Below are 24,173 nucleotides of genomic sequence, written 5' to 3'. Positions count from 1 at the left end.
ATATTCTCTCCATATTTGAAACAAAATGAAAAATTGAAAATAATTCGCGAAAGCCAAGATAATTTCAGAATTATCAACGTTATTAATCGAAGAGTTAGATATTTAAATTTTGGAGTAACAGTAATTCATCGTGACAGCTGTTTAAATATCTCTGCTTATTTATACGAATAAAGAATTCTCGCAACGTGAATAAATGTGGGCAACAGACGTTTTCTCAAGTACTTCGAAGAACTAATCTATAATTGTCGCAAGCAAATGACGATTCCCGATCGAAAATTCGATGAATGTATTAGCAATTTTGCCCAATTGCATTAAATATAAATATAATATATTATTTTAAATTAATATACATTTTTTTCGAGGAACTTTACAAATTCTTATATTGTCCGATAAATAAATAATTAATTTTTTACAATCGATGTTGTTCACTCTAATGACGAATATAAATATAGCAGAAATTGGTAATATTCTTGTTTTTTGAAATACAAATGGAAATAAATTAATTGTTATGAATTGTTTTCTATTAATCACATCATCTTTTTACTTCATTAACAAAATAGTATTTATTTCGATTCACTTCATAACTTTCGTAATCTTTCCAATCTAAATCTGTAAAAGTTATGCTTGCGATCTCGTGTTGCAATAAATGTTATAAAATTTTGAACACTGTAGTTAATTTTAAAAAAAATGGACATAATTTAATCGAAGAGAATGTAGAAATATCTGTTTTATTTCCGCAAGGAAGTCACGTAGTAACCGATGCTAGAAACGACGACCAGCATACTTGAAGACTTGTGAACGCATCGAAGACACGTTTTTCTCTCTGTCTTGCAATTCTTGTTTGTTTTTCTTTTTGCGCGACTGACGACGGATGAGGATTTTCATGCGATTATCGCGACACGCGAGGCCACGTTTCTAAAGGACTGTCGACTGCAAAGTAAATTCCACTCTTTAAATTTTACAACGTAGATATTGCCAATATTAACTGACATTGAGACTAATCGTCGAGTCAATATCTTGATAAACTATAACTGTCACTTTTACGTACTTCCTTATCTTATGAATATATATAATATTTGATCATTATTCATTTATTATTCATCAGTTGCTACGTTGTTATTCCATTATTATTCACATTATTTCTTAAGCAAATAATTAAATTATGAAAACAATAGATAACAGAGAGGGAGAGAGAAACTGTGACTAAATGGCAAAAACGTGTCGTTTAAACACCTCTGATAAAAAATCCAGAAAGAGATCTCGTAACGTTGTTCACCGAACGGAACTCGCGGATGCACTGTCGATTCGCCGGTGCGATCTCTTGATATCGTATCATCGATCCGATGATTCACGCATCCACTGTTAACGGAGTCGGCGCGTCTACTGACGATGACGATTTTATGATGACGAGGAAGCCGCCGTCGCAACGGCAATAGTGGTGGTCAGGAATCAGCTGGCTGCACGAGGAAGAGAAGGAGAAGACTGAGGTAATCGCAAAGAGAGAGCGAAGTGTCACCTGAGGTAAGGAAGTGGAATGGAAGTGGAATTCCAGAAAAAGACATCCAAGATACCTTTTATTCGCAATAAAATAGCAGAAACAAAGTTGAAAAAGAAAATAATAAAGATTTGAGAGCAAGCCCGCTTTTTAATATTTTAAGAAAAATATACTCACGTTAAAGTAACCATACAACTTTTTTTTTAATAAACTCTTCTCTCAATGTAATTTCTTTGCTATTTTATTCCAAAATTATATAAAGTATGTAAAGAAAAGAAAGTATGTAAAATTATGTAAAGAAGAAAATGTAACATTATTATTATTTTCTTTTTATTAGTTACTCCCAATTACTGATGAGTAACTATAGCTTTCTGATAACTATAGCTTAACTGATGACATAACCGTGATGATATTATTGCTCTGGGTCACTATTGCAAGCAATCTGTTAATTGTATTTGCATTTTAGATGGACCGTGAATTTGTCTGAACCCGCCACTTGACGGAGGGATCCTCGTAATAGCGGCGCACGTAATAAGCACTGTCTTCCGAGAATTATACGTGTGCAATGATTCATCGTGCATGTGATTGAGAGGGGCGAATAGAATGACGATATTCTCGAGAGAGGTATTCGGTGTGTAAATACGAGCAAACGTACGACCATATCGCCAAAGTCTCCCAAATGCCTTTTACACTCATGGTTTCTGATAAAAGGTCCTCCGGAAATGAGACTTACATTCATTTATCAAGCAAAAGGAAATGTCTAAATACAACAAATATCGATTCGATAACTCGTCTTTTTTAAATAATCTATCGCATATATGTTTTATCATATTCATTATGTAATATTTTTATCATATAAAATTTATATTAATTTTATTTTTTATATTATTATTTTATATTATTATTAATTTATTATTTTGATATAAAATTTACGTGTAATTGATTTTACGAAAAATTATTGAAACATTATCGAAAATTATTGAAATTTTCTAATCAAGAAAGCAACATTTTTTTTGAGTTGACTTTTCTATATTTATTTCCTTAATAATTCATATCTTTATATAATTTTTTATATATAAGTTTTTTCTCACAGTTTATAAATATAAATATAGTTTCTGTAAATTTTTTGTTCTTACTATTTTTATTCTTCATTTATAGTTCCGACATAAATTTTTATTATTTTTTTTTTTAGTTTCATGTGTCCTTTTTCAATATAAATTTTAACCCATAATTTTGCATCTAGAATTTATAAATACGGTTTTCGCGCGATTCCTGATATGGTACTGCCAAGCGCTAGACGTAAATAGCACTTTATTAATCACGCCTTCGTTATTCTCGGATACCTGGAATTATCAACTAATTAACATAGAGCACGTTTATGTTGTCAACATAATCAATATCATCCGTTTCGATCCGAGTCGATAGCGGCACCGTAATTTCTTACCATATAAAGCGTCATTATCGACGCGCGAGTCGCGCGAGCGTTTCCTCTTATTAATCAGAGTTAGCTACTCGAGCCGGAATTACGAGTTACTGGTCCATTCATTCGACTGATGATGTAACCGTGACCGTACTACTACGTGCCGCTAAATTAAACTGACAAAAGTAGGGTCGTCAGTGCGAGATGCATCATCGATGATGCAATGCTGCTACGACATACGCGTCATCAATCGGTAAATTTGTCGCGACGTTTTACACATTACTAAGCGCCGTTTTCAGTACAATTTCTTTGAAATATTTGTTTAAAATATTTTACACAGAATTCACAAGAGAGTATTATTTAAAAAAATGATAAAATGATTGATATAAAAAATTTGATATTTAAAGTAAATATTTATAGAAAATTTATAGAAAAAAATATTTACATATTTTTAATTTATATTAATTTTTTGCTATTTTTTGCATGAATATCGTATTAATATTGTTAATATTGTTAATTACTTCAAGTAATATTATCACAGACTTGCAAAATCCGATTAACGATACACTCTACATAGTGTTTCATAATAACAATATAATATTGCTAAAATTAGACGTAAATTTTAAAATACAATATTTTTTTCTTTATCATTCAAATAAATATTCATAGAAATTTAAACGAGAATTCTACACTACTCGGTGACGGCCATTGGCAATTCAGACAAGCCGAAGCCTTGAACTTGGACTCGAGAAGGACGAATAACAAATGTGATACGATCGCCACGACTCGGTCTAGTGACTCATTTTGCGAATAAATGTCACGATCTTGTCAAAGCGCGATCTCTTGGAGAAGTTGTAAATCGCCGCTTATCCAACGAGACTCATAACTGTCTACCAAGAAACAACTTCCCAATACTAACAAAACTATAACGAAGCTCAACGGAAATTAACGAAATTAGGTTTCTCAAAAATAGAATTGACTCATCTATAAAGTGGAATTCGAACATTAGTCACTTCCGGAAATATTGACTAGTCCGCTTTGAATCTTTGATATTTATATCATCGATCAATAAATATTTGTATGTGTATATATGTATACATTGATATGTGAACATTGCCAATATCTCTCTGCAACTTGGAAATTAGAAGACCAAATTATGTAAAAAAAAAAAAATAAAGAGTAATTTTATATAAATTTTTTACAAACTGTTTTCTTATAAATACATTCTGCTACAATTACAAAAACAATTTAAATTGTTTTCGCAGAATAGAGTAAAACTTATCTTAAGTAATTTACCTTTGATCATTTTAATTAAAAATTAGTGCATAAACAAATTTTTAGATTTATACCAAACATCTAAAAAAATGAACCAACCATCTCTCAAGAATTACCTTCTATTTGATATTAAACATAGATTGATGTAGAAAGAAAACTAAATTGATTTTCTAAATTAGCTAAAAAGCTATAATAGTTGGCGAAACATCTCGCACATCTTAGCTCTTCGAATTAATTTAATAATTTGCGTACAGAATCAAATAATGACTAGTAAATATCTCGATGCTAGAAGAGCAACTGGAAGATTCAAGAATTCAAGAAAAAGAGAGAGATAATCAGAGTATAGCTTCTTCGATTAGTCTGAATGTTTCGAATAGTATTCAGTGCATCGAACCTCTCTCTTGCCGATCTGAAGATCGTACAGACAAGCAGGCAGGCCTGTTCTATTAGGATGCCGGACATAACTGCAGCCTCAAAGAACCTAATTTTTCTTTTTTCATCGCCGCGCGCGAGGCGTTTACTACCTTGCGAATTTTTATTCCCGATCGGATAATTATTTCGATGCATCGCACCGGCTAAAGTGCTTTCGCGATCGTAAAAATACATACTTTCCCCCCCTTTTACCATAAAAACCATAACCATGCTGTTCTTTGCTCCGTGCTGTTATATAGCATAACAAAAAATAAATACTATAAATAATTAATAGAGTATAAATAATTCCTAAATAAGCGCGTACAAATAAGAAATGAAGGGATTATTCTACTTTGAAATTAAACCAAAAAAAAAATCGAAATTTTAAAAAATAGCTTGAAATCTTACAATTGATGTGCAAAAATATTCTTTGGTGAAATATTCTTCGAGTTATAGAGTTTGAAAATCAACTCGTATACTTTTAAATTCTAGATTTAGACACAGAATGCTATATCTCTGCAAAAAGATTAATATTTTCTAATAAAATTTATAAAATTTACAAGATAAATAATTAAAGACATGTATTAATAAAATGCCAAATTGGAAATGAGTCGCACTTATACTTTTCCCGCAATCCAAAGAAATGCTGCACGTTTTCAGTTTCACTCAAAGTAGGTTAATCCCTTAATATAGAATAAAAGTCGCAAATCTGAGAGAAGAACCGAGATAGCAAATAGCTGCGCAGTAGCTAAACGATAAATTAGTTTCAGACGTGCTTGCGAGGTCTCTCACGAAAGTTTAATTTAACCATCGCACGCGTCTGTGTTTTGTGCAGACTTAAAACCGCATCAACTTCCTAGTCATTGCACATTGCTCCTCTAGACTCGCCGCATCTAAATCGAGATGCACTTCAATCGACCGGTGCAATGCGCCTTGCAACTATATTCGAAAGTATATTCGACGAAAACTTCACTTGCAACTTGGTCGTTCCAGCAATTAACATTCTTGATAACAATTTGCAACAATAATTTCGTCGCAATTTACCTTTACACTTTTTATAAATGCATTTTACACCATTCTATATATATATATATATATATATATTTTATATTTATATCGTTTATCTTATGCTTTCTGTGCTTTCAACCAATCGGTACCATTGTTCTATGTTTAAAAATTTAAAAAATTTTTAAATTATATGTACTAAAAAAATTTTTTAAATTTCAAAAATTTTTAATTTCATTTTTTCAATTTTTGCTCCTCCTTTTAAAATTTCAACACCCGAGAACGTTCCTCGAGCCAATTATATAAGCGATACGATCTAGTCGTGCGCAATTAGTTTGAGCAACAATGTGGCGATACAAGACGAGTCTCGTAACCGGTCGCACGCGTAACTCTATCTCATCGCGGGGTTCGCCATGATTCACGACACCTTATCGGAGGGTACTCACACACGTGGTTTCCTTCGTGGCGATAAGGCAGACGCGCGAGCATGAGGAGGCGAATAATATTTTCATTCGCGCCGCTATTTACGGCGAAGGCGGCGGCTCTTCCGTGGAAAAAGATGATCCGTCTTCGGGCGAAGCTTCGTTAGCGTAGGAATTGCGAGCATATGCGAGACGCGAGCGAGAAAGGTCGGGTGAATCATTAAGCATTTTTCGTTAATTAATGCGCCACTTCGAACGATTTTAATTATCTACTGCATCACTCTCGGTCTTCCGAGCGATAACGCATGGACGCGTTAATCGCGAATATTTGCATCCGGGAGAATCATTTGTATTTAAATAAGTATCTTAATTAAATATCGAATATATGTTGTAGAAATACTCGGATATATCGTTTGCCTATCGTTTGAGATCATCGTCAATTTTTAGATAATGTTATTAATGTTACTGCAATCTTCAAAAGTGGAATCAGGAAGTAGACATATCTTTGAATATCTGCACATAAATCATCAGTAATTTGATGAAGAATGTTTTCTCTCCTTTTTTTCCTGTTTATCAAGAATTTTTTCGAGCAAGTCTATTATGAGTTTGTAGGTTTCAACCTGCATTCAGGTGATCGTACAAGTTGTCAGGTCGATGAGTCATGACTCGCATACCTCCGGAATCTCTTCACATACTCGAGGAGGCAGTTGTAGAACGGGAGATGAGTGATTCATCTCGACAAGCATCTCTTTTTTTTTTCTTAGTCTCTCTTCATCTGTTATCTGTCACGCGAAAAATTCATTGCAATCGCGGCTACGCTGAAAATATGCATTATGTCATAAAAACAGCAAAATCATCAGCTAGTTAGTCGATAGCTGCAGAAATCACATTAAATCGTAATAATTACGCGATCTATAAATATCGCAGAAATTCGTAGTAACTTTCTAAATAAAATGCAAAGCATGAATCATTACAGCAAATAATGGCGCATTAAAGTAACAAATTAATTTTAAAATCCAAGCATCAAAAAAATAACTGTTCCCGTCATTTATAATATACGTACAGTTTAATTTATTGATACTTTATCAATTAAATCTAAAAATTTGATTTGTGAAAAATGTATTAACAGAAGTTAAAAATATTATAAATGCATCATATCTGAAAATCAATCATTGCTAATTGATTAATTCTTATTAAGATTTAGAGAATTATACAATTTTTGTCTCAAACTCTTTCCTAAGACTATTTAAACAAATTATCTTTAAATATTCTATAGAAAATTCAATTTTTACAACAAATGTCGCAGAATCTTTAAAATATTTCTCAAAGACTGAAATTTTTATTACAAGTCTAAAAGTTACGTCTGGATTTAGTGTAAAAGCACTCATTGTAAAGAGCGATTTGGAGGAAACATGAATGAATGAGTGGATGAATGAAAGACTCGTGAATCATTCGAGCAGGAAGTTCAAGGTTACGAGATGCCGAGAGCTAAGCGTCTATATCGTATTGTGCGTTATCAAGTGCACGCAATGCGTGCGGTCATTTCACATCCTTCTGTGAGAAAAGGTCGATCACCTCGTCGCGTTGCCGATTTTAAAATGACAGAGAACCGCACTCGCAATTAACGAGAATATAAAAGCCAGATATCACTTTGAAGATTTTTTTTTGGAAAATAAACATCTGCAATAATCATCTTTTTAATAACTGTTAACTACTACTAAAAATATGAACCACCTATGGAAATATTCCAGGAAGAATTGACTATCCGGAAAAATCCTGGAAATATATTTTATAAAAAAATCTATATCTTTTTAATTAATCTTTTGATAATTAATAATAACGCTGAATTCTTCAATAACTCTTTCTTAAAAATATATAAAATAAATTAAAAAGACGATTGCCGATTACATTATACTCGTACAAGATTGAAAATAAAATAAAAACGATAAAAAGGATCGTTTTTTTACATCGCGTGCAGGAAGGCGATCGCCTCCCCCGATCTCGATGTCGATCACAGTTTCCAAAAGGGGCGACTTTCGGGAAGGGCGACGATGATATCAAAGGAGCAGAAATTCGGCCGCGGTGACTCACACTCCGCGCTGTGTGCGACATGGAAACGCGACGCGAACGAGACGCACGAGGCAACACGGGTTCCCATAGCCGTGGGCCAAGGCAACCTCCGCGACGAATGCCGATGAGTCACGAAGGAATTCCATACCTTGGGCCCCGCAAAAGAGGGGAAGAGAGAAAGAGAGAAAGAGGCCCCGAACTCCCTCTCTCGCCTTTAGGTCAGTAGACTCGCGAATCCATTCGCGTGTTTTGGCGACGATACGCGCGTGTTTCACGTCTGTGATCGATCATGCGAGACATAGCTTACTGCTGACATAAAAATATTCACAGTCGTTACACTTCCTTTTTAAATATTTAGTTCACATCTCTTTGTTTTATTATCCTTTTTTTTGTTTATTATTTGATACAATATTTTATTTACAGAGTATAAAGAAATTTTAGATTTATCTTATCTTACAAAAAATATAAAGAAACGATTTGTTAAAAACGATTTTTTTCAGAGTTGAGTTCATTTTTTAGACACGAATCTGTGTTCAAAGTGTGTTACATGATCGTTATGCAAGATCTCGAACGGGAGTTATCGAGAAAATAAGACGTAAAAGGAGAAACTCATTTAATTCACCGAGTGCACTCCTCGCGAAGGGGCGCGGATGCATGCGGAGCATATCGTCGTGACTCATCGCTCGCGGCTTCGAATGAGCGATGCATCGAATACGAAAGTCAAATGCCCATCTCGTCTTGCGTATCGCTATATTGTGCGTGACATGGCAATACTAGGGACACCGCATTATTGCTGCACCGTTATAACGACCAGACGACGTGGCGAGCGGTAGTCCAATGACTCTCATATATAAGTACAACGTGGTTAGATAAAAAATTTTTTCCTAATCACATTAAAATCCTATTCATATCATATAACAGATATGATATCTATCAACTATCAATATATTTAAAATATTTGTATCTGATGTGTGCAAATATTATAATTATAATTAGTGCTATTCCATGAAACAGAAATCTTCACGCTTATTTTAGAATCCGCAAAAGCTATCTTTATAAATCGTTTTTTTTTTTTAAGAAAATACTTGCGTATTTTGGTTTGCAAAGAAGCTTTTCGGGAATTTTATTCGCGCTAATAAACCGCCTTATATTGCGCGAATCGATGGGCTATTATTTGCAAAAAGATACGTTTTTTTTTTTTTTACAAACCCAAACGGCGATACTCGCTACGACACAAAGGACATTCCGGAGAAAAAAATAGCGGAGATCCAGTCTACCGGCGATTCACATGGAAATTAAAGAAGCACTCACCTGAAACAGAGAAAAAAAACGGTCTTTTAGTCACACGATCGCCGCGCAACAAATTACAATATGAATAGGCGAGACGAGATATATCGGACCCCCTTTTAATCACGAACCCTCAACGTGTCCTACGCCCACTCTGTATCCTCTATCGATATCTACCGAATATCACGCGACGATTAGAAATTAAACGGATTACATCGTCACAACAGAAAATATCTATTTTTTTCCGCCTTTTTCTCGCAACTGAATTATCACGATCGATAATCAGCGAGTCGATTTTATCATTTGTTTGTGAAATAATACAGTTGATATGAAACGTACATACATATCTGAATAATATATTGAAAAATGTGTTGATACAGAAATAAATATTTATCACATCAACAGGAAAATCATATAAAAAAAAACACAATCATGCAGGATTTTAAATGCCTATTATTATTTTTTTCAATTTTTGAATTTTAAGAAAAAATTCTTCGTTGTTGTATTAAAGTCATATTAAAAAAAAAAAAAAAAAAACAATACTTTTTTTATCATAATTGAATCTTCAATTTTCTTTTATATTTAGTTATATAAAAAAAAATTTATGTACTATTTTCGTTTTATAATATTCTTTATCCAAGTTTAATACAAAGTACAACAAGAAAGGAAGAGAAAAGTACTTACTGGTTACATTTGAAAAGACATTTATATCTCATTGTCAGTCGACATTTATATTTATATCTGAGTCGACATTTGTTACTTAGCTTGTTTCTTTAATTGCGAGTAACAAATGCGACAGAATAACGGTTATATCATTATTTATCAAGCGTCTCGTATATATTTATCGGATAGAAAAAGAAATGGAAGGGGTCAGGGGAAAGCGAGAGACGACGAGAGGACGAAGACGAGGAAAATGCGTGGGCATCGCTAATCAGGAATGGCGCCACTCGAGGAGGATTATCAACCTGCGAGTCTGGGAGGTGCGTCGATAAAAATGTGCACGGGAGTGTAGGGAGGTGTAGGAAGAGGATCAGGAGAAAACGAGCGAGAAATGAGATCCTGTAAACTCAGCTCGATGTAAACGACCGCACTATCATGTTGGTTACATCAGAGATTGCCATACTTGCGGTGCACATGTAACAAGACACACAGTAGAAACATGATTCGCAGCTGTACCTAATTTCTGTTTACAGAAATAATAGAGGGAGAAAGACAGAGAGAGAGAAAGAGAGAGAGAGAGAGAGAGAGAGAGAGAGAGAGAGAATTCACACATAGAAATAAAAAACGAGAAGGTTATCATATTCAAAATAAAAAAATTATTCACTCTTTAAAATAAAGAAGTTGTAATTTGTATTTTTAAAATAAAAAAATTATGACCTTAGTTTTTCAAAATAGAAAAAACAAATTATTTAGAATAATGAAAGATTTGAATTAATCGTTAAGATATTAAAGAAAACTATACAAGTTAAAGTTTTGTGTAAATTATTGCTTTTGTAACGACGATCATAAAGTTTAATTTGATTCTTAAAGATTGTATTTTCTATTTTTATCTCAATGTCATCGCGTAATTAAAAGAATCATTTAGTATCAAGAAAGAAATAACTCCTGGAAGGCCGATAAACATTGTTGCAAGGAAAAAAAAGTGCTACAAAACAGGTCATATAAGCGTGTTAATGCTAATTCAAGCGCCTGCAGGATCTTTAGTCCTTATAAAGTGCGAGACAGCGCACCGTTAATTTTTCTGTCCGCAAGGACATTAGTCAATTATAATTTTTTTTATCGATTACATCTTTTACTATCGCTTTACGTTTAACACCGGTGATGGTTATAGGTATAATAAACACGATAATGCAAAAAATTCCTTCAAAATAATATTCATGAATTTTTTGCATCTGTCAACTGCGCAATTAAAATAATTACAAAACATAGATTTATAAATGCAAGAAAATCCAAATGAAAAAAATCAATAAAATAGTAAAACAATAATATTATAATATATTCAAACTAATATATGTAAATTATATTTATTTCGTATCAACAATTGCTATTAGTAAATTAATGTAAATATTCGATAAAAATTTTGAGTCATTTTCCATGGGCCCCAAATGTATTAGTGTAAACACGTTCTATTACATATCCATTGCTAAAAATAAATGACATAAATCCATTTCCATCTTGAAAAATCTTGGACGTGGGAAATAGTGTCATTTGTAGTTTCAAATGAAAAGAGAAATGCAAAGGGAGCGTCCTTGGAGAGGCATGCCCTAAAATCTTGCGGAAATTTTCGAGTGCGTCAATATTATCCAAAAATAAATACGCAAAGACGACGACGGTGAAGACGAAGTTTGAATTCCTTCAGAAATTCTACTTTGAAACGCCGCGACGAATCGGCAACACGCCGTTATTACACGTGCAACTCTCGTAAAGTTAAATGATCCGAGCGCCAGCTGCAACGCTAACGGTCTAACGGGATGTTTTAATACGTGAGCTTCTCATACGCGTTCCTATAAAAAACATTTCGTAATCGCCAGTAAAAAAAAAGAAGATGTCACACAAACGCATATCCATTTCAAATTAATTAAAAGTCGCTACGATAATATTCTTATGCGCCATTAAGGTGCAAATTTACGCAAAATATTATCAATGATAAAAGCTGAATGAGTATATAAAATTTTCTGAGTAAAAAAAAGAAAAATATTAAATTTGAAATATTAAATCATTTTGTTGTAATGATCCACATTGGAGATTAAGGAAACGATTTTTGCAAGTCATAGAGTAATGTACAAAGAGAAAAATTGCAATTTCTAATTATCATATGCGCGCAGATGTATTTTAAATACATAATATTTACGGAACAGTGTGCAAGCAGTACAACGTGCCTATTATTACCGGTAACATTTCTCTTTCTCTCTTTTTTTTTTTTTTTGTAACCGATGATTCAGAAATGACATTTTCTCGTCGGAGTTAGAGACGCGCGCGTGTCGCGTTGCATACGATTTGCGTGACATTTCTGCGACAACAGAAATATGATTCGACGGCTAGGCTACGTTGTGAAGGCGACATTCGATGCCGGTGCGACCGACCAGTCAACCGGCCAGTCAGGTTTACATCAGATTTAGTAGCATAAATGGTTATGTGTACGAGCGGTCATATAGCTATGCAAACATGCAAACGAGAACCCGCTTTCGTCGAAATTAATAATTGGCAAAAAAAAAAAAAAAAGCGTTGATTTCGAGAGACAATCTGATTTGACTACAATGACGTTAAAATACGACCTATGCAAGTGACCTTTAAAAACAAATGACTTTTTGACGATTGCAAATATTCGTTACTGTCAATACGACTCCGCGATAATTTTAGATTTTATCGCCGCAAAGAGTTATTACGTTGTTCCGCTTGTCCAACTTGGATATTAATTACCCTTATTATAGCGAGACACGCCGCTTAAAATAGCTCCTCTTCATCACGCGCTTACGAATATCGAATCAAGTGTCAACGATTGGCTAACCATAAAATATCACATTATGTAAACACGTTTAATGAGAATCGAGATTGCATATTGGAGCGCTTTTACGCTGGATCTCACGGTGGACGCCATTATCGGTAATAAGTCGTAGCAATAAATCAAGTCACGATTTAGCTGGATCGCTTATTTATCTCCGGATTGCTTCAGCGAACCCGGAATTCCTTGCGAGTGCAACCGCACTAATCCTCAAATGTGAATGATGCGCATTGTTAAGCTAGGAAGGAATCCCTAGTCCCGTCTCGCGGTGTTATAGCCGCAGATTAAATGCATCCGGTCCGTCCGGTCTGATATGCGGCAGCTTTTGTTGAAGAAAGCCCCACGTCGATTCCGTAAGAACTAACCGCCCATTAGATTCCTGAAGACGTTCGCGTATTAACGATACATCCCCTCGGACATAAATAAAATAAGGAATAAAATAACCACGCCTGTAATGGGATCCCCGACATTCTAACGAAGTCATCTAGTAACGAGAGCTCCTATCCCGGCTAGCCATGTAGCAACTAAATGATTCCTTGTATCGTGCGCAATCTTCATTATCTTTTTCATTAATTATATTATATATAAGCGCAAGAATAAATAGAGAGAGAAAATTATAAACTGGACGAACAATCCTAAATTAGCTAACTAAGACAAAGAGCCCGACTTGAAAGGACGAGGTAGTTAATAAACAAATGTAAATTCTTCCGAGACGTCGTAACGAAAACAGCATCTCCCAACTCTCGGCAATTTAATGCGAGTTACGCTTAATGACCAACCGCTTGATTGTCTTAACAAGACCACTTCTTTCCTCAAACTTTTTTTTTCTCTTTTTCTTTGCGTGCTCACCTCAAAAGATAAAGAATGAAGTAAAGAGGACCTATAAGAGGCATAATTAAAAATTCAATTTAGGAAATACCAAAAAATGTACGCAATATAATAATATATACTTAAAAAATATATTTAATATCTTAAAAAATGTTCAAGTATTCCAGTTCAATATAATATTAATAATTTAATATTATATTTAAAAAAAAAAGATATCATTTGAATTTTGACTTTGTGTGGAATAAACTTTGTGCAAAAATGAATTGAATCAATAAACATATATTTTGCGGTACGTAATAAATTTTGCTTCTGTATAAATAATTTCTCGAGAAACAAGAAAAAGGTCAATCGGTTAATTTAGCTTCACTAATGAAATTATTAGTTTAAGATATTTCATATTCTAAACAGAAGACCTGAAATGCCTGAGGCGCTAACGTAATGAAAGCTCATAAATTAATTAATTAAAGATTTTTAATATTAAGATTCTCGCGATTACGATTCTCCAGTTAACGTTTCTGAACAAAAACAAGGAACGAAGAGAGAAGGAAAAGGGAGAGGGTGTAAGAGGGAAAAGATCCGAGAGTGCCGCCCACAGAGAGCGGATGCCGGGTCGGCGGGGTCACCTCTCCAGCAAAATGAATCTTTTATGCCTCTCTTATGACGGAGTCGCTTTTACGACGCTCCTTCGCGTTCTCGCGTGCACGCGAGAACGAGGCGTTCTTTCTCCAGACTTGACGAGAAAAAATCGGCTCCAGTCGGCTCATCGATTCATCCGTACATTAAAGCGACTCGAATGGGGGGGAGGGGGGGATCGGGGCATGGAATCAGATTAATCCCGATCACGGGAAAAGATATTTAATTGCGTATAATCTTACGTGTAACAGAAATTTTTATGTGCAACAGAATACATATTTTGCATTACACGACCCTCATTTGACGTCTGACGAATAGAAAATATTACAATGCATTTTAAGATGTAAGGATAGGAGAGAAGAAAGAACAAGTTGAAAGTATACACGGATGTGTGGAAGTATTTGATCGCCTCTAGAACTAAAATTATGAATAATCTCAGTCTAGTATGATGGGCTGAAAGAGGATGATTTATGTAAACCTCAGGAGGAAACGACCTGCAAAAATTTCCGACTCCCTTCGGGCTATTTCAAATATGAGCTGAAGCTTTCCGAATTTAAAATCTTGTCTACTTCATACGCGTGGAGGAGTGAAACATCGCCACGAGCATCAGCATCCTTTCTCTCTTTCTCTTTCGTATGATATATTGATATTAATCGTCTCAACGGCCATGGAGCATCAGCTTAATGAGAATGATCGTCGCTCGTGCCACGAGCCACCCTGTTATTCAATTCAACAATGCGGCCAACACGTGTTCCTTACGCCTTTTAATTGCTTACCGGAAAAATTTCTAGATCCTTCAACAATCGCAAACTCTATAAATTCTAAATAAATTTAAAAAGAAATAATTTGTCAAGGATTATGTATATTAAAAGAACCGGATTTTACATTTAAGAACTGTTATGTAAAATTAATTCTGAGATAAAATCAGATTAGATATAAGTATAATCATAAAAAAAATTGTTAATTTATATTAGATTAAATTGTTATTTTATATTAGAATATTATAATTATAAATCAAACATGGATTACCTTAGCGTCTGATCATCATTTTAACCGATTGATGTATACCGCGGAATCATTATTAACGACGTGTCCGTCTTGTCGTATCGCGGTAAAACTGAATGAAAAATAATGAAGCGTGAAAGATGCATTAACGAGGCCGAACCAGACGAGATAAATGCTTTTCTACTACGAGGAAACTTTTCTAAATATAACGAGACCTAAATACAACATGCAGAGTGAGCGATGTAGCTGCGAGTCTTTTCGCAGAATCTACTAAGAAACTGCGTACTTGAAAAATATTCCAATTCTCTCAATTTTCGTGACTTTTCAGAATTAATTCGATAATTTTAATGTAAAGTTAGACATACGAAGTCTTTAATAAGCGTCTTTAATAAGCCAAGCAATAAACAGCAATAAACTTCAGATAATAAATATTTAATAAATTATATCTATAATTATAATTATATAGTTACGTAATTATTAAATAATTATATTTAAATTATATAAAAATTTTCGACAAGGATATTTTAAATTAATGTCTACATAAAAATAAATATTTAATACATATTTATATAATATAAAAAAAAGAAATATTAAGTTAATAAAATATGTTCAGAGAAGCTAATAAATATTAAAATAAATATTAAAGTATTACAAAGTATACATCTTTAATTAAAATTTTCTCTCATCTTTTTTTAATAAATATTAATTAATTTAATTTAATGCTTAATAAATGTGATGTAAGTTATTCGCATTTGAAATAAAGCCGCTCGTTTTATAATTTTATAGTTTTATCGACCTTTTTGAGACCTTGTATGAAGATATTCTCGAATCGTGGAAGCCTATTTTTGCGCATTAGCATTTATACTGGGAAAAAGTTGTTTTGTATCAACACAAGTGCTAATTGGCGTTTTCATTTCGCAATAAATAAAGCGACATGCGTATAATTCCAAGTGTCGTTCTCGTTGGCAGAAAAAAGTAGTTGCACATCGCAGCTGCACATGACAGTTTAACAAACCAGCAGAGGGACTCGGTCGTCATTACATAAGTCATCGCCAGCTATTCGCGGGATTCGTTACCATCCAAAAAAGATTATAGCTCGCCTGAAAAGTCGAGCATAAACATGGCAATGCGCCAGGAAAGTTGTCGCGAAAAATACATCGTGGCAACGCATTTGTTATCTCGCTTCGTTCCCTTCCCAAAAATCTGGTTCCTGATTCATGCATCGCGTTTAAAAAAAAAATGGTCATGTTCATGGTCGAGTGTTCGATTCAGTCCCAAACACGAATCACGATCCAACCATGCCCAATTAGACTTTTAATATATGTAATGCAATCATATATATTATGGATAAAAGAGTATGTTATTTTAATTCTACTATCACAACGAAATCGAGCTTTTCAGAGATAAAGTGTCGAGATATTTCGATCGCTTCCGTATTGAAAAAATATGAAAATAGCAAATCATTAACCAAAGTATCTATTCAAACGAAACAAATTCTCCGAGAATTTTTTGATTTTTGAAAAGCAATTTGTGAAAAAGTAAAATGAAAGTATTTTTAAATGTATCTTAAATAAATATATATTTATCTGCACAAAGTCTTTGAGATTTTGCATTTATAAAAGTTTATAAATCATAAAATAAAATTAAGAATCAATCATATTTCAATAATTTTTGAAAAAATTTGAAAGAAACTGTGAAGCACTCTAAAAAATATATATTTTATATTGTATAAAATTTTCAAACGTTACTTTCAAAAGCTACACAAAAGATTATATAATAATCGATACAAGATTCTTAAATAATTTTAATTACTTTATTAAATTTTAATTAATAACTTTAATTAAAACTAGTAAAATAAATATCCGTTTTCATTAAACAAAATTGCACCTGAAATTGTGATCTTCGATAGTAAATGTTGGATTAGTTGGATTAGTAAAATCAGTGTGCTTCGATTCGAAGAGAAAAGAAGAGAATATGTATAACTATTTAAACTAGATAGAATAAAAAATAATTTTTAGGTTAGAATAAAGTACAAATTCACATGAGATTTTTCGATGCGTATGGAATTTTTACCTTTGTGTGAAGACCCGAGAAGAAGGTACGCCGCGGTACGGAATACGACGACATGTTGATCTTGTTGACGACCATTGTCATGCTAGCTGCTGGATGGATTTTCTTTTCGCGATACGTCGATCCGAAGTCCGAAGTCTCCTTTTATTCAGTTGACAACGTCGCTCGTCTTCTCTCGTGTAACATCGACGTGATATTTCACGTCAAGGACACGTTCGTGCTCGTCTCTATCAAATGTACTTATCCGCACGCTTCACTTCCCAGTACTGTGACCATCTCAAAGTGTTCGTTACATTCCACTGGGGAAATCATCAACAGATCAGCAGCTGAGAAAAAGCCAGGCGCGGAAAGAAACTCGCTGGCAAGGAGGCAATAAACGGTTCCCGTTATCGGACGATGGCGCAAGATTTTTTCGCGTACCTCCGCTAAAATAAACTTTCTTCCCGCTACGTCAAGATTCTTGACAATCGGACTATCTAACTATTCAAGTTCGATATTCATGATGATTACTGGATAAGACGCTTAAAGATTGAAAGCTTAAAGATTGAAAGATTTGAAGAATCGATCTGTAGAAACTTATATTTTCCTCCCGAAAAAGAGAGTTCAATGCACAAACTCAGGGAGAACGGAGATCAGATTCAAATGTTAATTGGGAACGTTGGGAATTCCGTTTAAAGTTCACTAAGATAGTGATCGTCAATCACTTCTATTACGACATATTTCTATTATGACATCAAGTAAGTAAGGATTTCAATGAGACTTCCTCCTTGAGGATTGTCAGTCGAAGAGAATCCTGAGGAGTCCTGAAGAGAATCGGTGAAAGTCAGCAGCTCTGTATTCCAGAATCTAGTGCTGATCTTCGTGTGCTGTGGAACGCGTCGAAAGAAGCTTCCTTTCCAGAAGAAGCACTTGACGAGGAAGAAATCAGAGGGATTTCGCAACCATAAGGAAGACTATCATGCACCCATCGGGTCGGACGCGCACGAGAGTACTGAGGGAGCGCTGGTCGACGGTGTTATATATAGCCTCCCTACCCCCGGCTCGAGCCGAACGAGGTCTCGTCAGGTTTTCACTACCACGAGCACGGGACGTCGTCGAACGGCGGCTGCAACATCACCCGTGACCTTCGAACCCGGAGGGATGTGTCGAGGGGTGTCCCGAGAAGGGATAGAGCTCCGGCCATTGGAAGCTGGACAGGAAGAAGATCGTGGTAGGATGGTCAGAGGCTGGTCGGAAAGCGCAAACGATGACGAGATCGATTCGCCACTCGTGCGACGCGATATGTCGATCCGATGTAGCGCGAGAGCAGCCAATGTCAGCATAGCGGAAGGTGGGAGATGTTATGGGTATGGGGCTATATGAGTGACGAATGTCCATTCTCCCTTCTCTCCCGTCCCTTCCTCTTCCCCGATTTGTAAGCGTGTATAGAATGACAATCTGTTGCTGAACACGCTAAATATGATGAAATAATTTGCGACAGTAGACAGGTACTATGTCGTATGACGTTTATCGTCGGCGGCGCCGTAAACTTTGAAAATGTAATTCTTGCGGCGTGTGGTGTTATTAGTGCTTTTGAAATTAGCGATAATTCCAGATAACTTTTATCAGGCGCTTCTGGCGATATCCGAGTTGAAATTGTACTATTTTCAATTTCGATTGGAATTTTTACATCTGTTTTGATATTTTAACCAGTTAGACCTATCTCTTTTAATATTTTTAACATCTTCTTAACAATTTCTATTCGAAATCACAAAATTCTATTCAAAATGACTAAAAACTCCTCTTTTGAACCTTAGTAGGAAGTTCTTTATTTAATGTTTATTTCAAAGAAAAGTAAGTTACAAAGTAGAGTTCAATTAATATAAAATTCTATCATAATTTTCTGGAATCTATAAGCCTTGAAGTCAAGTTTAAAAGTAAAAGTAAAATTTCGAATATACATCCCATCGCGTTTTTACATGTCATCTAAATTTTATCATCATATTTCAAAGTCCTAAGTTTCTTGTTTGTTGCCCAAGTTCATTTACTTGTCTGATTTAGAATTTAATTCGCTTTTAATTTTTCACTTTCGGAACGATGCATAATTCGTTCGAAAAGTAAATCTCCTCTCGGTCACGCTTTCCCCGAATCACACATGTCAGAACATATGTGAACACGCAACATTTTTTGCGATGCTTTGAAAGCGAAACGGGAATCGACGATTTTTCACCACGTTTCCCGGAAATTTCTTCACGGATGTCGTAGAGGAAGGATCTTAGAAATCCCCAAGGAATCAGCTGATTGCATTGAGAAATCACTACGAGAATCCGATTAAGAAGGTCAAGGAATAATGCACGAGGAACATATCGACCGATGTTTTACTTTTTTTCCTGGCTAAGACGAAGCGCCGCGAAATTGGAGCGGAAGCGAATTCCGCTGTGGTCAGCGACACATGATGTGACTGATTGCAAAATCCAGAGAGACAATAAATACATATCTTATTTGTCGTAATGAACTAAAAATACATGTACATACACTATTTTAATTAAAATAATTTAAATAACGTTTATTCATAATTGTATTTATTAACGTATAATCATAATTGTATTTATTTTTAATGAAACTTTATATTTACCCAATTGATCTATTTTTGAAAATAAAAATAATCTAATGGAAAAACATTAAACTTTTAACAAAAATATATTTACATTTTTATTCAAAAAGCGATTTTTTTCCTCGTATTTTCTTATTTAAAATTAAAATTCTTACAGCGAACCCCATCGTTCGATGGACAACGTAGATGGTTAGTAGGCGTCGATGAATCAGGTTCGAATGTCTCGACGCTATTAATTCTGAACGACGACGACGACGACGACGACGACGACGACGACGACGACGATGTCGACGGCGGCTCCAACTTGCGACAAGCGCACCGGAAAGAAAACGATAAGCAGTAAAACGAAAAGCGAAAAGAGGATACGACGACAGCGAACTGAACGTACATTTATTTTCGCTCCTACGTGCATTTGAGAGTAAAGAATATCTCACTGGACGGTTCACTGAATGTTTCTTTGGTCGATAGGAGCATATGCGAGAAAACATAGCTTTCTATATATAAACAAATATATATATATATATATATATATATATATATATAAACAAATTTTAAAAAATCAAAAAATAAAACATTCAATTTCTTTCGTAATTTTGCGTTGACTTTCAGATGCAATTACTTTTCGTTGCAAAAAAACCGTAACCTCGATTAGAATCTCAACAATGTAAAAGTAGCAAAGGTTTGGAATGTCAAATCGCTCGCGATGATTCTTTTCACGACGATTACGTCTGTTGGCACGATGTCACGAAGTATTCGCCCCGTCATTCGTGTACTTTCACCTCGCGTCGATTATTGTTCGAATTTCGAGCCCGACGCGTAGCTGGAGCCATCAAATCAATCACGATTATCCTATGAATTATTTACTCGATGACGGGTGAACAATCGCGTCGATAATTTCGTCACCGGATAAAGAAGAAAAAGAAGAAGAGGTATTCAACCAGGAGAGCATTCTCCTCAAATGGGCCAAGGCTGTACTTTTCGAGCGATCATGATCCTCTTCTCGCCCTTTCAATTATAATTCAGATTTGTTTCGTCACTTCATATACGATATCATGACAATGCATGTTATTTTCTTCATTACGGTACATTGTTACAGCATGATATCGACTAAAATAATAATAACTTCTTCCTGATATAATCTACTTTTATAATAATTTATGTATGAGGAACATAATATTATATTTACTTCTTCTCATTTTGAATACGTACCAATCTAAAATTATCCTTTTATTATTATAAGAAATGATTGAGAGAGAGAGAGAGAGAAAAAGAGAAATTGAAATTATTTAACAAATGAATAACAACCAATATGTGTACAACACGATACAAGTAAACGGAATTTCTCGGTCAGTTGGCAGAACCTTGTGCCTAATTATTTTTTTGTAAATTTTTATGTATACTTCCGCCTCTTTTTATCACACGTTGAAAAAAGTTATAGAGAATTTTTTTATTCGAATAATTCCATTATACAATTATTTCATTACATATATTATTTAACGCGCTAATTTTAAGTTAATCTCTCATTATACTAAAACTTATTCAACTCTATCGGAAAAAATAATTTCTGTGTTTGTCTAACTTCGTATTTTTTACGAACGCGTTTTTCACAAACAAAAATAATATATTTCAAATGTCTCAAGCGGAACCATTAGTTCGAACGGAAGCTCAAGAATGATACAACATCAGGAAAAAAAAAAGATAGAGAAAAGGAGACGAGAGAATTGTTAATCGTACGTAACACGCATGATGGATGTGAATTGCTCTTAGTGGCGGTAATTTGCGTCTTTTTTCCTGTATTCTGTCTGCTTCCTCTCGCCATCATTCCTCTACCTCACTTGCTCGATCCATCTGTTTACTTATGTAATGCTTGTGCAATAATCATTGATGTTTAAGCAATTGATCGCCCGCGGCAGTACCACGACGGTCCCATGATGATGAATTAAGAGAAAAAAAAAAAAAAAAAAAAAAAAAGAAAAAAAAAGAAAAAAGAACACAAAGTACTGTTTCGTCTTTTCTTGGCCAACTTGTCGAGCATGACATTGTCAAGGTAGAATTTATGCAACGCATTAATCTACGTTTCCTATCTAATATTTCTCACTTTAAAGTCTTATAACTTTAACGTCTATAGTCACGTTAAAAATGCGTAACAAAAGAAGCGAAGAGAGATGACAAATTCTTCTATAAAATCGTATTAATATTTAAAAATCAAGTCAATTGAGAAATTCAATTTAAATATTTAATTAATTAAATTCCTAGTAATTAAGATACTTCGATTAGAGATTGACTTAATTAAATTTCCATCTCTCAGAAATCGTTCTCTTGCGCTAAAATATTCCAGCTGGTTTGAAAGGATGATTGGGCGTTGCATCAATCATCGAATCTTTCGTATTAATCGCGGTTAACTGTACCATTAAATGAATAAGTAATAAGAGATATTTACAACTTAAATAAATTTTCGAATAATTGATACGATAAATGTAATAGTAACGCAATACATGTTAATAAAATATAGGCAATGAAATATAACGATAGTGGAGATATTATCATACTAAATATAGATTTTAGAGCAAATGTCGAGACTAGCGGAATAATAATCGTGAATTCGCGATAAAATACGAGACAAATCAATCACGCAATCTGAACGCAACTCTACCCTACCATTCCGTATAACGATTTTATTACAAATGAAATCCGGTCAGGAGTTTATCGTTCTGTATTCTTGGAAAGAAGGCGCGTAAGAACACGCAGCGAAGGTCGTAAATGCAGCGGAAAACTTAATAACGTTCACCGTGGAAAGTAGGTGCTCCCATAATGTTTATTGACTAGGTTAATCGGAAATCAAGATTATAAAGAGAGCGACATGGCGACAGAGTCCGATTTTTTTCCGTCTCGGTACGTTCAATTGCGAAGAGAATTATGTTGCCGTGAAAAAAGAGCGAGGGATTTACTCATTATTGATGCAATTAAATTTGCAAGATTACGCGCGAGCATTACGCAAGCACGATGCTCGACATTTACGAGCAATCTTTTGTAATTAATGATAGCAATATAAATATTTTTTTCCTTTAAACAAGGATATAATAAAAGAATAGCCAATGAATTGACATTTACCATTCTATCTTATCTAAAAATAATGTTTCTTACAAACGAAAAATCAGAGTGGAATATAAATAATATACAAATTTATGTAATACATTTTAACACAAATTTGAATAGATGAATACTGTACAAATATTATGATTTAAATGCATTTTTAATTAGTATATATATATATATATATACTTAATTAGTGTGTGTTCATAGTCTTCAAAATAATTTGATCAAATTGAAAATTATAGTAAAAAAGAATTCTAAACATTAAGTTAATCAAATCAAATTACTTATTAGAATTTAAATTAAATTATATCTAATTAAATTTATATGTGTTGGCTAATAAAATATCGTAAATTATGATGCTAAACAATAAAGGAATATGATCTTAAGATTTCAACACATCATAATTTCAAAGATAAAAGTTTTGCCAATGCATTTTCGTTGGTATTTATTGTACATTTTTCTTGTAATTCTTGTATTTCAACGTGCTTTAACGCCGGAATTAAAATTGGCAACAAATTAGTTACATTTATAACTTCCACGAGTTGGATTGGTGGATCTCGCCAAATTTATACAAACACACTGTGCCAAGCGCATTGAATCGAACATCGGGCGCAATTGTTGCCAAGATATATTAGAGAATATACAAAATGCAAGTCACTCCATATGACAAAAGTTTTCATAATTTCCTACATTGTTTCTTTCAAATTTTAAATGTTACGTTTTTATAAAATCACTAAACATTATTTTAATTATATGAGTAATGTTTAAAAAATATTATTTCTTTTAAATGAATCTATTTATAAACGTATAATTATTTTTAAAAATATTGCATCTTTGGAAATAAACATTACAAATATAAGCTGAATAAATATGTGTAAGTTATTTTTATCAATTAAAGGGATAGACTATATTTTCTTCAAATTCCTCTTCTACATTTTCATCATAATCCTCCTTCTCTTCCTCCTTCTTCTGCTTCTTCACCTCCTCTTCTTTCTCGTAAAGTACCTCTTGCTCATCCGACACTAATGGGATCACATCCTCGGCTCCTTCAGGGAAATATT

At 33.9% G+C, this 24,173-nt stretch overlaps 1 protein-coding gene across 3 annotated transcripts in view; it reads right to left on the bottom strand.

The window, feature by feature from the left end:
* Nucleotides 1–24,173, bottom strand: part of Sarm (sterile alpha and armadillo motif) — a 116,448-nt gene that overhangs the window by 32,138 nt on the left and 60,137 nt on the right. The window contains exon 1 of one of the 3 annotated variants that reach the window (XR_016140936.1): nucleotides 17,427–18,652. The exons of the other annotated variants lie outside the window; for them this stretch is intronic. The gene's annotated coding sequence lies outside the window, so the exon portion shown is untranslated. Of the gene's footprint in view, nucleotides 1–17,426; nucleotides 18,653–24,173 lie in introns of those variants that run through there. 3 annotated transcript variants of the gene reach the window in all.

Source organism: Pogonomyrmex barbatus, unplaced genomic scaffold (genome assembly GCF_055798465.1).
Source record: "Pogonomyrmex barbatus isolate J1 unplaced genomic scaffold, ASM5579846v1 scaffold7, whole genome shotgun sequence".
Classification (NCBI taxonomy): domain Eukaryota; kingdom Metazoa; phylum Arthropoda; class Insecta; order Hymenoptera; family Formicidae; genus Pogonomyrmex; species Pogonomyrmex barbatus.
The sequence above is the reverse complement of the archived record's forward strand: the minus strand, read 5'-3'. Positions and strand labels throughout refer to the sequence as shown.